The sequence below is a fragment of the Cylas formicarius genome, unplaced genomic scaffold (genome assembly GCF_029955315.1).
Source record: "Cylas formicarius isolate icCylForm1 unplaced genomic scaffold, icCylForm1.1 PGA_scaffold_6__28_contigs__length_40554024, whole genome shotgun sequence".
Classification (NCBI taxonomy): domain Eukaryota; kingdom Metazoa; phylum Arthropoda; class Insecta; order Coleoptera; family Brentidae; genus Cylas; species Cylas formicarius.
The window spans coordinates 19,043,848-19,056,156 of NW_026844347.1; positions in this window are offsets into that span (position 1 = coordinate 19,043,848).

Consider the following 12,309-nt stretch of genomic DNA (forward strand, 5'->3'; position numbering starts at 1 on the left):
GATTCTGACTAAGATTTTATCGAAATCGGCAACTATTTGACTCAGAATGGCTGCCTTACGTCGAAATCTAATAGTTTATTAAGGTTTTCGTTACTAAAATGCCCAAAGACGCCGATTTTGACTAGAATTTGAAAGATATTGACATGAATATATAACTGTTTGTATCAAAAAATGATAGTTTAAACTGATATTTGCAGTTTTGATGCGGTTTTAGGTACGATATGAGTCGAAGAAGCCGATTTTGACTGGAATCTGTTTAAAATGACAAAGAAAAACCTATTATCAATTCAAGGAAGTGAATTTTTAAGTAGTTATCTGCAGTTTTAATGCAGTTAAGTTATGAAAATGCATGTTTTGGCTATAGTCTTCCGTAAATCAAGGGCGAAAACCAATTATTTGTCCCAAAAGAAGGTGTTTTAAGTATATATCTGCATTTCTAAGGTAGATTTGGGTACAATAAGAGGCGAAAAAGCAGATTCTGACTAAGATTTTATCGAAATCGGCAACTATTTGACTCAGAAAGGTTGCCTTACGTCGAAATCTAATAGTTTATTAAGGTTTTCGTTACTAAAATGCCCAAAGACGCCGATTTTGACTAGAATTTGAAAGATATTGACATGAATATATAACTGTTTGTATCAAAAAATGATGGTTTAAACTGATATTTGCAGTTTTGATGCGGTTTTAGATACGATGTGGATCGAAGAAGCCGATTTTGACTTTAATCTGTTTAAAATGACAAAGAAAAACCTATTATCAATTCAAGGAAGTGAATTTTTAAGTAGTTATCTGCAGTTTTAATGTAGATTTCAGTTCGCTAAGTTATGAAAATGCATGTTTTGGCTATAATCTTCCGTAAATCAAGGGCGAAAACCAATTATTTGTCCCAAAAGAAGGTGTTTTAAGTATATATCTGCATTTCTAAGGTAGATTTGGGTACAATAAGAGGCGAAAAAGCAGATTCTGACTAAGATTTTATCGAAATCGGCAACTATTTGACTCAGAAAGGTTGCCTTACGTCGAAATCTAATAGTTTATTAAGGTTTTCGTTACTAAAATGCCCAAAGACGCCGATTTTGACTAGAATTTGAAAGATATTGACATGAATATATAACAGTTTTTATCAAAAAATGATAGTTTAAACTGATATTTGCAGTTTTGATGCGGTTTTAGATACGATATGGATCGAAGAAGCCGATTTTGACTTTAATCTGTTTAAAATGACAAAGAAAAACCTATTATCAATTCAAGGAAGTGAATTTTTAAGTAGTTATCTGCAGTTTTAATGTAGATTTCAGTTCGCTAAGTTATGAAAATGCATGTTTTGGCTATAATCTTCCGTAAATCAAGGGCGAAAATCAATTATTTGTCCCAAAAGAAGGTGTTTTAAGTATATATCTGCATTTCTAAGGTAGATTTGGTACAATAAGAGGCGAAAAAGCAGATTCTGACTAAGATTTTATCGAAATCGGCAACTATTTGACTCAGAAAGGTTGCCTTACGTCGAAATCTAATAGTTTATTAAGGTTTTCGTTACTAAAATGCCCAAAGACGCCGATTTTGACTAGAATTTGAAAGATATTGACATGAATATATAACTGTTTGTATCAAAAAATGATAGTTTAAACTGATATTTGCAGTTTTGATGCGGTTTTAGATACGATATGAATCGAAGAAGCCGATTTTGACTGGAATCTGTTTAAAATGGCAAAGAAAAACCTATTATCAATTCATGCATGCATGCATCAATGGATGTTTTGGCTATAATCTTCCGTAAATCAAGGGCGAAAACCAATTATTTGTCCCAAAAGAAGGTGTTTTAAGTATATATCTGCATTTCTAAGGTAGATTTGGCTACAATAAGAGGCGAAAAAGCAGATTCTGACTAAGATTTTATCGAAATCGGCAACTATTTGACTCAGAAAGATTGCCTTACGTCGAAATCTAATAGTTTATTAAGGTTTTCGTTACTAAAATGCCCAAAGACGCCGATTTTGACTAGAATTTGAAAGATATTGACATGAATATATAACTGTTTGTATCAAAAAATGATAGTTTAAACTGATATTTGCAGTTTTGATGCGGTTTTAGATACGATATGAATCGAAGAAGCCGATTTTGACTGGAATCTGTTTAAAATGACAAAGAAAAACCTATTATCAATTCAAGGAAGTGAATTTTTAAGTAGTTATCTGCAGTTTTAATGTAGATTTCAGTTCGCTAAGTTATGAAAATGCATGTTTTGGCTATAATCTTCCGTAAATCAAGGGCGAAAACCAATTATTTGTCCCAAAAGAAGGTGTTCTAAGTATATATCTGCATTTCTAAGGTAGATTTGGGTACAATAAGAGGCGAAAAAGCAGATTCTGACTAAGATTTTATCGAAATCGGCAACTATTTGACTCAGAATGGTTGCCTTACGTCGAAATCTAATAGTTTATTTAGGTTTTCGTTACTAAAATGCCCAAAGACGCCGATTTTGACTAGAATTTGAAAGATATTGACATGAATATATAACTGTTTGTATCAAAAAATGATAGTTTAAACTGATATTTGCAGTTTTGATGCGGTTTTAGGTACGATATGAGTCGAAGAAGCCGATTTTGACTGGAATCTGTTTAAAATGACAAAGAAAAACCTATTATCAATTCAAGGAAGTGAATTTTTAAGTAGTTATCTGCAGTTTTAATGTAGATTTCAGTTCGCTAAGTTATGAAAATGCATGTTTTGGCTATAATCTTCCGTAAATCAAGGGCGAAAACCAATTATTTGTCCCAAAAGAAGGTGTTCTAAGTATATATCTGCATTTCTAATGTAGATTTGGGTACAATAAGAGGCGAAAAAGCAGATTCTGACTAAGATTTTATCGAAATCGGCAACTATTTCACTCAGAATGGTTGCCTTACGTCGAAATCTAATAGTTTATTAAGGTTTTCGTTACTAAAATGCCGAAAGACGCCGATTTTGACTAGAATTTGAAAGATATTGACATGAATATATAACTGTTTGTATCAAAAAATGATATTTTAAACTGATATTTGCAGTTTTGATGCGGTTTTAGGTACGATATGAGTCGAAGAAGCCGATTTTGACTGGAATCTGTTTAAAATGACAAAGAACAACCTATTATCAATTCAAGGAAGTGAATTTTTAAGTAGTTATCTGCAGTTTTAATGTAGATTTCAGTTCGCTAAGTTATGAAAATGCATGTTTTGGCTATAATCTTCCGTAAATCAAGGGCGAAAACCAATTATTTGTCCCAAAAGAAGGTGTTTTAAGTATATATCTACATTTCTAAGGTAGATTTGGGTACAATAAGAGGCGAAAAAGCAGATTCTGACTAAGATTTTATCGAAATCGGCAACTATTTCACTCAGAATGGTTGCCTTACGTCGAAATCTAATAGTTTATTAAGGTTTTCGTTATTAAAATGCCGAAAGACGCCGATTTTGACTTGAATTTGAAAGATATTGAGATGAATATATAACTGTTTGTATCAAAAAATGATAGTTTAAACTGATATTTGCAGTTTTGATGTGGTTTTAGGTACGATATGAGTCGAAGAAGCCGATTTTAACTGGAATCTGTTTAAAATGACAAAGAACAACCTATTATCAATTCAAGGAAGTGAATTTTTAAGTAGTTATCTGCAGTTTTAATGTAGATTTCAGTTCGCTAAGTTATGAAAATGCATGTTTTGGCTATAATCTTCCGTAAATCAAGGGCGAAAACCAATTATTTGTCCCAAAAGAAGGTGTTTTAAGTATATATCTACATTTCTAAGGTACATTTGGGTACAATAAGAGGCGAAGAAGCAGATTCTGACTAAGATTTTATCGAAATCGTCAACTATTTCACTCAGAATGGTTGCCTTACGTCGAAATCTAATAGTTTATTAAGGTTTTCGTTATTAAAATGCCGAAAGACGCCGATTTTGACTAGAATTTGAAAGATATTGACATGAATATATAACTGTTTGTATCAAAAAATGATAGTTTAAACTGATATTTGCAGTTTTGATGCGGTTTTAGGTACGATATGAGTCGAAGAAGCCGATTTTAACTGGAATCTGTTTAAAATGACAAAGAACAACCTATTATCAGTTCAAGGAAGTGAATTTTTAAGTAGTTATCTGCAGTTTTAATCTAGATTTCAGTTCGCTAAGTTATGAAAATGCATGTTTTGGCTATAATCTTCCGTAAATCAAGGGCGAAAACCAATTATTTGTCCCAAAAGAAGGTGTTTTAAGTATATATCTGCATTTCTAAGGTAGATTTGGGTACAATAAGAGGCGAAAAAGCAGATTCTGACTAAGATTTTATCGAAATCGGCAACTATTTGACTCAGAAAGGTTGCCTTACGTCGAAATCTAATAGTTTATTAAGGTTTTCGTTACTAAAATGCCCAAAGACGCCGATTTTGACTAGAATTTGAAAGATATTGACATGAATATATAACTGTTTGTATCAAAAAATGATAGTTTAAACTGATATTTGCAGTTTTGATGCGGTTTTAGATACGATATGGATCGAAGAAGCCGATTTTGACTTTAATCTGTTTAAAATGACAAAGAAAAACCTATTATCAATTCAAGGAAGTGAATTTTTAAGTAGTTATCTGCAGTTTTAATGTAGATTTCAGTTCGCTAAGTTATGAAAATGCATGTTTTGGCTATAATCTTCCGTAAATCAAGGGCGAAAACCAATTATTTGTCCCAAAAGAAGGTGTTTTAAGTATATATCTGCATTTCTAAGGTAGATTTGGGTACAATAAGAGGCGAAAAAGCAGATTCTGACTAAGATTTTATCGAAATTGGCAACTATTTGACTCAGAAAGGTTGCCTTACGTCGAAATCTAATAGTTTATTAAGGTTTTCGTTACTAAAATGCCCAAAGACGCCGATTTTGACTAGAATTTGAAAGATATTGACATGAATATATAACTGTTTGTATCAAAAAATGATAGTTTAAACTGATATTTGCAGTTTTGATGCGGTTTTAGATACGATATGAATCGAAGAAACCGATTTTGACTGGAATCTGTTTAAAATGACAAAGAAAAACCTATTATCAATTCAAGGAAGTGAATTTTTAAGTAGTTATCTGCAGTTTTAATGTGGATTTCAGTTCGCTAAGTTATGAAAATGCATGTTTTGGCTATAATCTTCCGTAAATCAAGGGCGAAAACCAATTATTTGTCCCAAAAGAAGGTGTTTTAAGTATATATCTGCATTTCTAAGGTAGATTTGGGTACAACAAGATTCTAAAAAGCAGATTCTGACTAAGATTTTATCGAAATCGGCAACTATTTGACTCAGAATGGTTGCCTTACGTCGAAATCTAATAGTTTATTAAGGTTTTCGTTACTAAAATGCCCAAAGACGCCGATTTTGACTAGAATTTGAAAGATATTGACATGAATATATAACTGTTTGTATCAAAAAATGATAGTTTAAACTGATATTTGCAGTTTTGATGCTGTTTTAGGTACGATATGAGTCGAAGAAGCCGATTTTGACTGGAATCTGTTTAAAATGACAAAGAAAAACCTATTATCAATTCATGCATGCATGCATCAATGCATGTTTTGGCTATAATCTTCCGTAAATCAAGGGCGAAAACCAATTATTTGTCCCAAAAGAAGGTGTTTTAAGTATATATCTGCATTTCTAAGGTAGATTTGGGTACAATAAGAGGCCAAAAAGCAGATTCTGACTAAGATTTTATCGAAATCGGCAAATATTTGACTCAGAATGGTTGCCTAACGTCGAAATCTAATAGTTTATTAAGGTTTTCGTTACTAAAATGCCCAAAGACGCCGATTTTGGCTAGAATTTGAAAGATATTGACATGAATATATAACTGTTTGTATCAAAAAATGATAGTTTAAACTGATATTTGCAGTTTTGATGCGGTTTTAGATACGATATGAATCGAAGAAGCCGATTTTGACTGGAATCTGTTTAAAATGACAAAGAAAAACCTATTATCAATTCAAGGAAGTGAATTTTTAAGTAGTTATCTGCAGTTTTAATGTAGATTTCAGTTCGCTAAGTTATGAAAATGCATGTTTTGGCTATAATCTTCCGTAAATCAAGGGCGAACACCAATTATTTGTCCCAAAAGAAGGTGTTTTAAGTATATATCTGCATTTCTAAGGTAGATTTGGGTACAATAAGAGGCGAAAAAGCAGATTCTGACTAAGATTTTATCGAAATCGGCAACTATTTCACTCAGAATGGTTGCCTTACGTCGAAATCTAATAGTTTATTAAGGTTTTCGTTACTAGAATGCCGAAAGACGCCGATTTTGACTAGAATTTGAAAGATATTGACATGAATATATAACTGTTTGTATCAAAAAATGATAGTTTAAACTGATATTTGCAGTTTTGATGCGGTTTTAGGTACGATATGAGTCGAAGAAGCCGATTTTGACTGGAATCTGTTTAAAATGACAAAGAAAAACCTATTATCAATTCAAGGAAGTGAATTTTTAAGTAGTTATCTGAAGTTTTAATGTAGATTTCAGTTCGCTAAGTTATGAAAATGCATGTTTTGGCTATAATCTTCCGTAAATCAAGGGCGAAAACCAATTATTTGTCCCAAAAGAAGGTGTTCTAAGTATATATCTGCATTTCTAAGGTAGATTTGGGTACAATAAGAGGCGAAAAAGCAGATTCTGACTAAGTTTTTATCGAAATCGGCAACTATTTGACTCAGAATGGTTGCCTTACGTCGAAATCTAATAGTTTATTAAGGTTTTCGTTACTAAAATGCCCAAAGACGCCGATTTTGACTAGAATTTGAAAGATATTGACATGAATATATAACTGTTTGTATCAAAAAATGATAGTTTAAACTGATATTTGCAGTTTTGATGCGGTTTTAGGTACGATATGAGTCGAAGAAGCCGATTTTGACTGGAATCTGTTTAAAATGACAAAGAAAAACCTATTATCAATTCAAGGAAGTGAATTTTTAAGTAGTTATCTGCAGTTTTAATGTAGATTTCAGTTCGATAAGTTATGAAAATGCATGTTTTGGCTATAATCTTCCGTAAATCAAGGGCGAAAACCAATTATTTGTCCCAAAAGAAGGTGTTTTAAGTATATATCTGCATTTCTAGGGTAGATTTGGGTACAATAAGAGGCGAAAAAGCAGATTCTGACTAAGATTTTATCGAAATCGGCAACTATTTGACTCAGAAAGGTTGCCTTACGTCGAAATCTAATAGTTTATTAAGGTTTTCGTTACTAAAATGCCCAAAGACGCCGATTTTGACTAGAATTTGAAAGATATTGACATGAATATATAACTGTTTGTATCAAAAAATGATAGTTTAAACTGATATTTGCAGTTTTGATGCGGTTTTAGATACGATATGGATCGAAGAAGCCGATTTTGACTTTAATCTGTTTAAAATGACAAAGAAAAACCTATTATCAATTCAAGGAAGTGAATTTTTAAGTAGTTATCTGCAGTTTTAATGTAGATTTCAGTTCGCTAAGTTATGAAAATGCATGTTTTGGCTATAATCTTCCGTAAATCAAGGGCGAAAACCAATTATTTGTCCCAAAAGAAGGTGTTTTAAGTATATATCTGCATTTCTAAGGTAGATTTGGGTACAATAAGAGGCGAAAAAGCAGATTCTGACTAAGATTTTATCGAAATCGGCAACTATTTGACTCAGAAAGGTTGCCTTACGTCGAAATCTAATAGTTTATTAAGGTTTTCGTTACTAAAATGCCCAAAGACGCCGATTTTGACTAGAATTTGAAAGATATTGACATGAATATATAACTGTTTGTATCAAAAAATGATAGTTTAAACTGATATTTGCAGTTTTTATGCGGTTTTAGGTACGATATGAGTCGAAGAAGCCGATTTTGACTGGAATCTGTTTAAAATGACAAAGAAAAACCTATTATCAATTCAAGGAAGTGAATTTTTAAGTAGTTATCTGCAGTTTTAATGTAGATTTCAGTTCGCTAAGTTATGAAAATGCATGTTTTGGCTATAATCTTCCGTAAATCAAGTGCGAAAACCAATTATTTGTCCCAAAAGAAGGTGTTTTAAGTATATATCTGCATTTCTAAGGTAGATTTGGGTACAATAAGAGGCGAAAAAGCAGATTCTGACTAAGATTTTATCGAAATCGGCAACTATTTGACTCAAAAAGGTTGCCTTACGTCGAAATCTAATAGTTTATTAAGGTTTTCGTTACTAAAATGCCCAAAGACGCCGATTTTGACTAGAATTTGAAAGATATTGACATGAATATATAACTGTTTGTATCAAAAAATGATAGTTTAAACTGATATTTGCAGTTTTGATGCGCTTTTAGGTACGATATGAGTCGAAGAAGCCGATTTTGACTGGAATCTGTTTAAAATGACAAAGAACAACCTATTATCAATTCAAGGAAGTGCATTTTTAAGTAGTTATCTGCAGTTTTAATGTAGATTTCAGTTCGCTAATTTATGAAAATGCATGTTTTGGCTATAATCTTCCGTAAATCAAGGGCGAAAACCAATTATTTGTCCCAAAAGAAGGTGTTTTAAGTATATATCTACATTTCTAAGGTAGATTTGGGTACAATAAGAGGCGAAAAAGCAGATTCTGACTAAGATTTTATCGAAATCGGCAACTATTTCACTCAGAATGGTTACCTTACGTCGAAATCCAATAGTTTATTAAGGTTTTCGTTATTAAAATGCCGAAAGACGCCGATTTTGACTAGAATTTGAAAGATATTGACATGAATATATAACTGTTTGTATCAAAAAATGATAGTTTAAACTGATATTTGCAGTTTTGATGCGGTTTTAGGTACGATATGAGTCGAAGAAGCCGATTTTGACTGGAATCTGTTTAAAATGACAAAGAACAACCTATTATCAATTCAAGGAAGTGAATTTTTAAGTAGTTATCTGCAGTTTTAATGTAGATTTCAGTTCGCTAAGTTATGAAAATGCATGTTTTGGCTATAATCTTCCGTAAATCAAGGGCGAAAACCAATTATTTGTCCCAAAAGAAGGTGTTTTAAGTATATATCTGCATTTCTAAGGTAGATTTGGGTACAATAAGAGGCGAAAAAGTAGATTCTGACTAGGATTTTATCGAAATCGGCAACTATTTGACTCAGAATGGTTGCCTTACGTCGAAATCTAATAGTTCATTAAGGTTTTCGATACTAAAATGCCCAAAGACGCCGATTTTGACTAGAATTTGAAAGATATTGACATGAATATATAACTGTTTTTATCAAAAAATGATAGTTTAAACTGATATTTGCAGTTTTGATGCGGTTTTAGGTACGATATGAGTCGAAGAAGCCGATTTTGACTGGAATCTGTTTAAAATGACAAAGAAAAACCTATTATCAATTCAAGGAAGTGAATTTTTAAGTAGTTATCTGCAGTTTTAATGTAGATTTCAGTTCGCTAAGTTATGAAAATGCATGTTTTGGCTATAATCTTCCGTAAATCAAGGGCGAAAACCAATTATTTGTCCCAAAAGAAGGTGTTTTAAGTATATATCTGCATTTCTAAGGTAGATTTGGGTACAATAAGAGGCGAAAAAGCAGATTCTGACTAAGATTTTATCGAAATCGGCAACTATTTGACTCAGAAAGGTTGCCTTACGTCGAAATCTAATAGTTTATTAAGGTTTTCGTTACTAAAATGCCCAATGACGCCGATTTTGACTAGAATTTGAAAGATATTGACATGAATATATAACTGTTTGTATCAAAAAATGATAGTTTAAACTGATATTTGCAGTTTTGATGCGGTTTTAGGTACGATATGAGTCGAAGAAGCCGATTTTGACTGGAATCTGTTTAAAAGGACAAAGAAAAACCTATTATCAATTCAAGGAAGTGAATTTTTAAGTAGTTATCTGCAGTTTTAATGTAGATTTCAGTTCGCTAAGTTATGAAAATGCATGTTTTGGCTATAATCTTCCGTAAATCAAGGGCGAAAACCAATTATTTGTCCCAAAAGAAGGTGTTTTAAGTATATATCTGCATTTCTAAGGTAGATTTGGGTACAATAAGAGGCGAAAAAGCAGATTCTGACTAAGATTTTATCGAAATCGGCAACTATTTGACTCAGAAAGGTTGCCTTACGTCGAAATCTAATAGTTTATTAAGGTTTTCGTTACTAAAATGCCCAAAGACGCCGATTTTGACTAGAATTTGAAAGATATTGACATGAATATATAACTGTTTGTATCAAAAAATGATAGTTTAAACTGATATTTGCAGTTTTGATGCGGTTTTAGATACGATATGAATCGAAGAAGCCGATTTTGACTGGAATCTGTTTAAAATGACAAAGAAAAACCTATTATCAAGGAAGTGAATTTTTAAGTAGTTATCTGCAGTTTTAATGTAGATTTCAGTTCGCTAAGTTATGAAAATGCATGTTTTGGCTATAATCTTCCGTAAATCAAGGGCGAAAACCAATTATTTGTCCCAAAAGAAGGTGTTCTAAGTATATATCTGCATTTCTAAGGTAGATTTGGGTACAATAAGAGGCGAAAAAGCAGATTCTGACTAAGATTTTATCGAAATCGGCAACTATTTGACTCAGAATGGTTGCCTTACGTCGAAATCTAATAGTTTATTAAGGTTTTCGTTACTAAAATGCCCAAAGACGCCGATTTTGACTAGAATTTGAAAGATATTGACATGAATATATAACTGTTTGTATCAAAAAATGATAGTTTAAACTGATATTTGCAGTTTTGATGCGGTTTTAGGTACGATATGAGTCGAAGAAGCCGATTTTGACTGGAATCTGTTTAAAATGACAAAGAAAAACCTATTATCAATTCAAGGAAGTGAATTTTTAAGTAGTTATCTGCAGTTTTAATGTAGATTTCAGTTCGCTAAGTTATGAAAATGCATGTTTTGGCTATAATCTTCCGTAAATCAAGGGCGAAAACCAATTATTTGTCCCAAAAGAAGGTGTTTTAAGTATATATCTGCATTTCTAAGGTAGATTTGGGTACAATAAGAGGCGAAAAAGCAGATTCTGACTAAGATTTTATCAAAATCGGCAACTATTTGACTCAGAAAGGTTGCCTTACGTCGAAATCTAATAGTTTATTAAGGTTTTCGTTGCTAAAATGCCCAAAGACGCCGATTTTGACTAGAATTTGAAAGATATTGACATGAATATATAACTGTTTGTATCAAAAAATGATAGTTTAAACTGATATTTGCAGTTTTGATGCGGTTTTAGGTACGATATGAGTCGAAGAAGCCGATTTTGACTGGAATCTGTTTAAAATGACAAAGAAAAACCTATTATCAATTCAAGGAAGTGAATTTTTAAGTAGTTATCTGCAGTTTTAATGTAGATTTCAGTTCGCTAAGTTATGAAAATGCATGTTTTGGCTATAATCTTCCGTTAATCAAGGGCGAAAACCAATTATTTGTCCCAAAAGAAGGTGTTTTAAGTATATATCTGCATTTCTAAGGTAGATTTGGGTACAATAAGAGGCGAAAAAGCAGATTCTGACTAAGATTTTATCGAAATCGGCAACTATTTGACTCAGAAAGGTTGCCTTACGTCGAAATCTAATAGTTTATTAAGGTTTTCGTTACTAAAATGCCCAAAGACGCCGATTTTGACTAGAATTTGAAAGATATTGACATGAATATATAACTGTTTGTATCAAAAAATGATAGTTTAAACTGATATTTGCAGTTTTGATGCGGTTTTAGATACGATATGAATCGAAGAAGCCGATTTTGACTGGAATCTGTTTAAAATGACAAAGAAAAACCTATTATCAATTCATGCATGCATGCATCAATGCATGTTTTGGCTATAATCTTCCGTAAATCAAGGGCGAAAACCAATTATTTGTCCCAAAAGAAGGTGTTTTAAGTATATATCTGCATTTCTAAGGTAGATTTGGGTACAATAAGAGGCGAAAAAGCAGATTCTGACTAAGATTTTATCGAAATCGGCAACTATTTGACTCAGAATGGTTGCCTTACGTCGAAATCTAATAGTTTATTAAGGTTTTCGTTACTAAAATGCCCAAAGACGCCGATTTTGACTAGAATTTGAAAGATATTGACATGAATATATAACTGTTTGTATCAAAAAATGATAGTTTAAACTGATATTTGCAGTTTTGATGCGGTTTTAGATACGATATGAGTCGAAGAAGCCGATTTTGACTGGAATCTGTTTAAAATGACAAAGAAAAACCTATTATCAATTCAAGGAAGTGAATTTTTAAGTAGTTATCTGCAGTTTTAATGTAGATTTCAGTTCGCTAAGTTATGA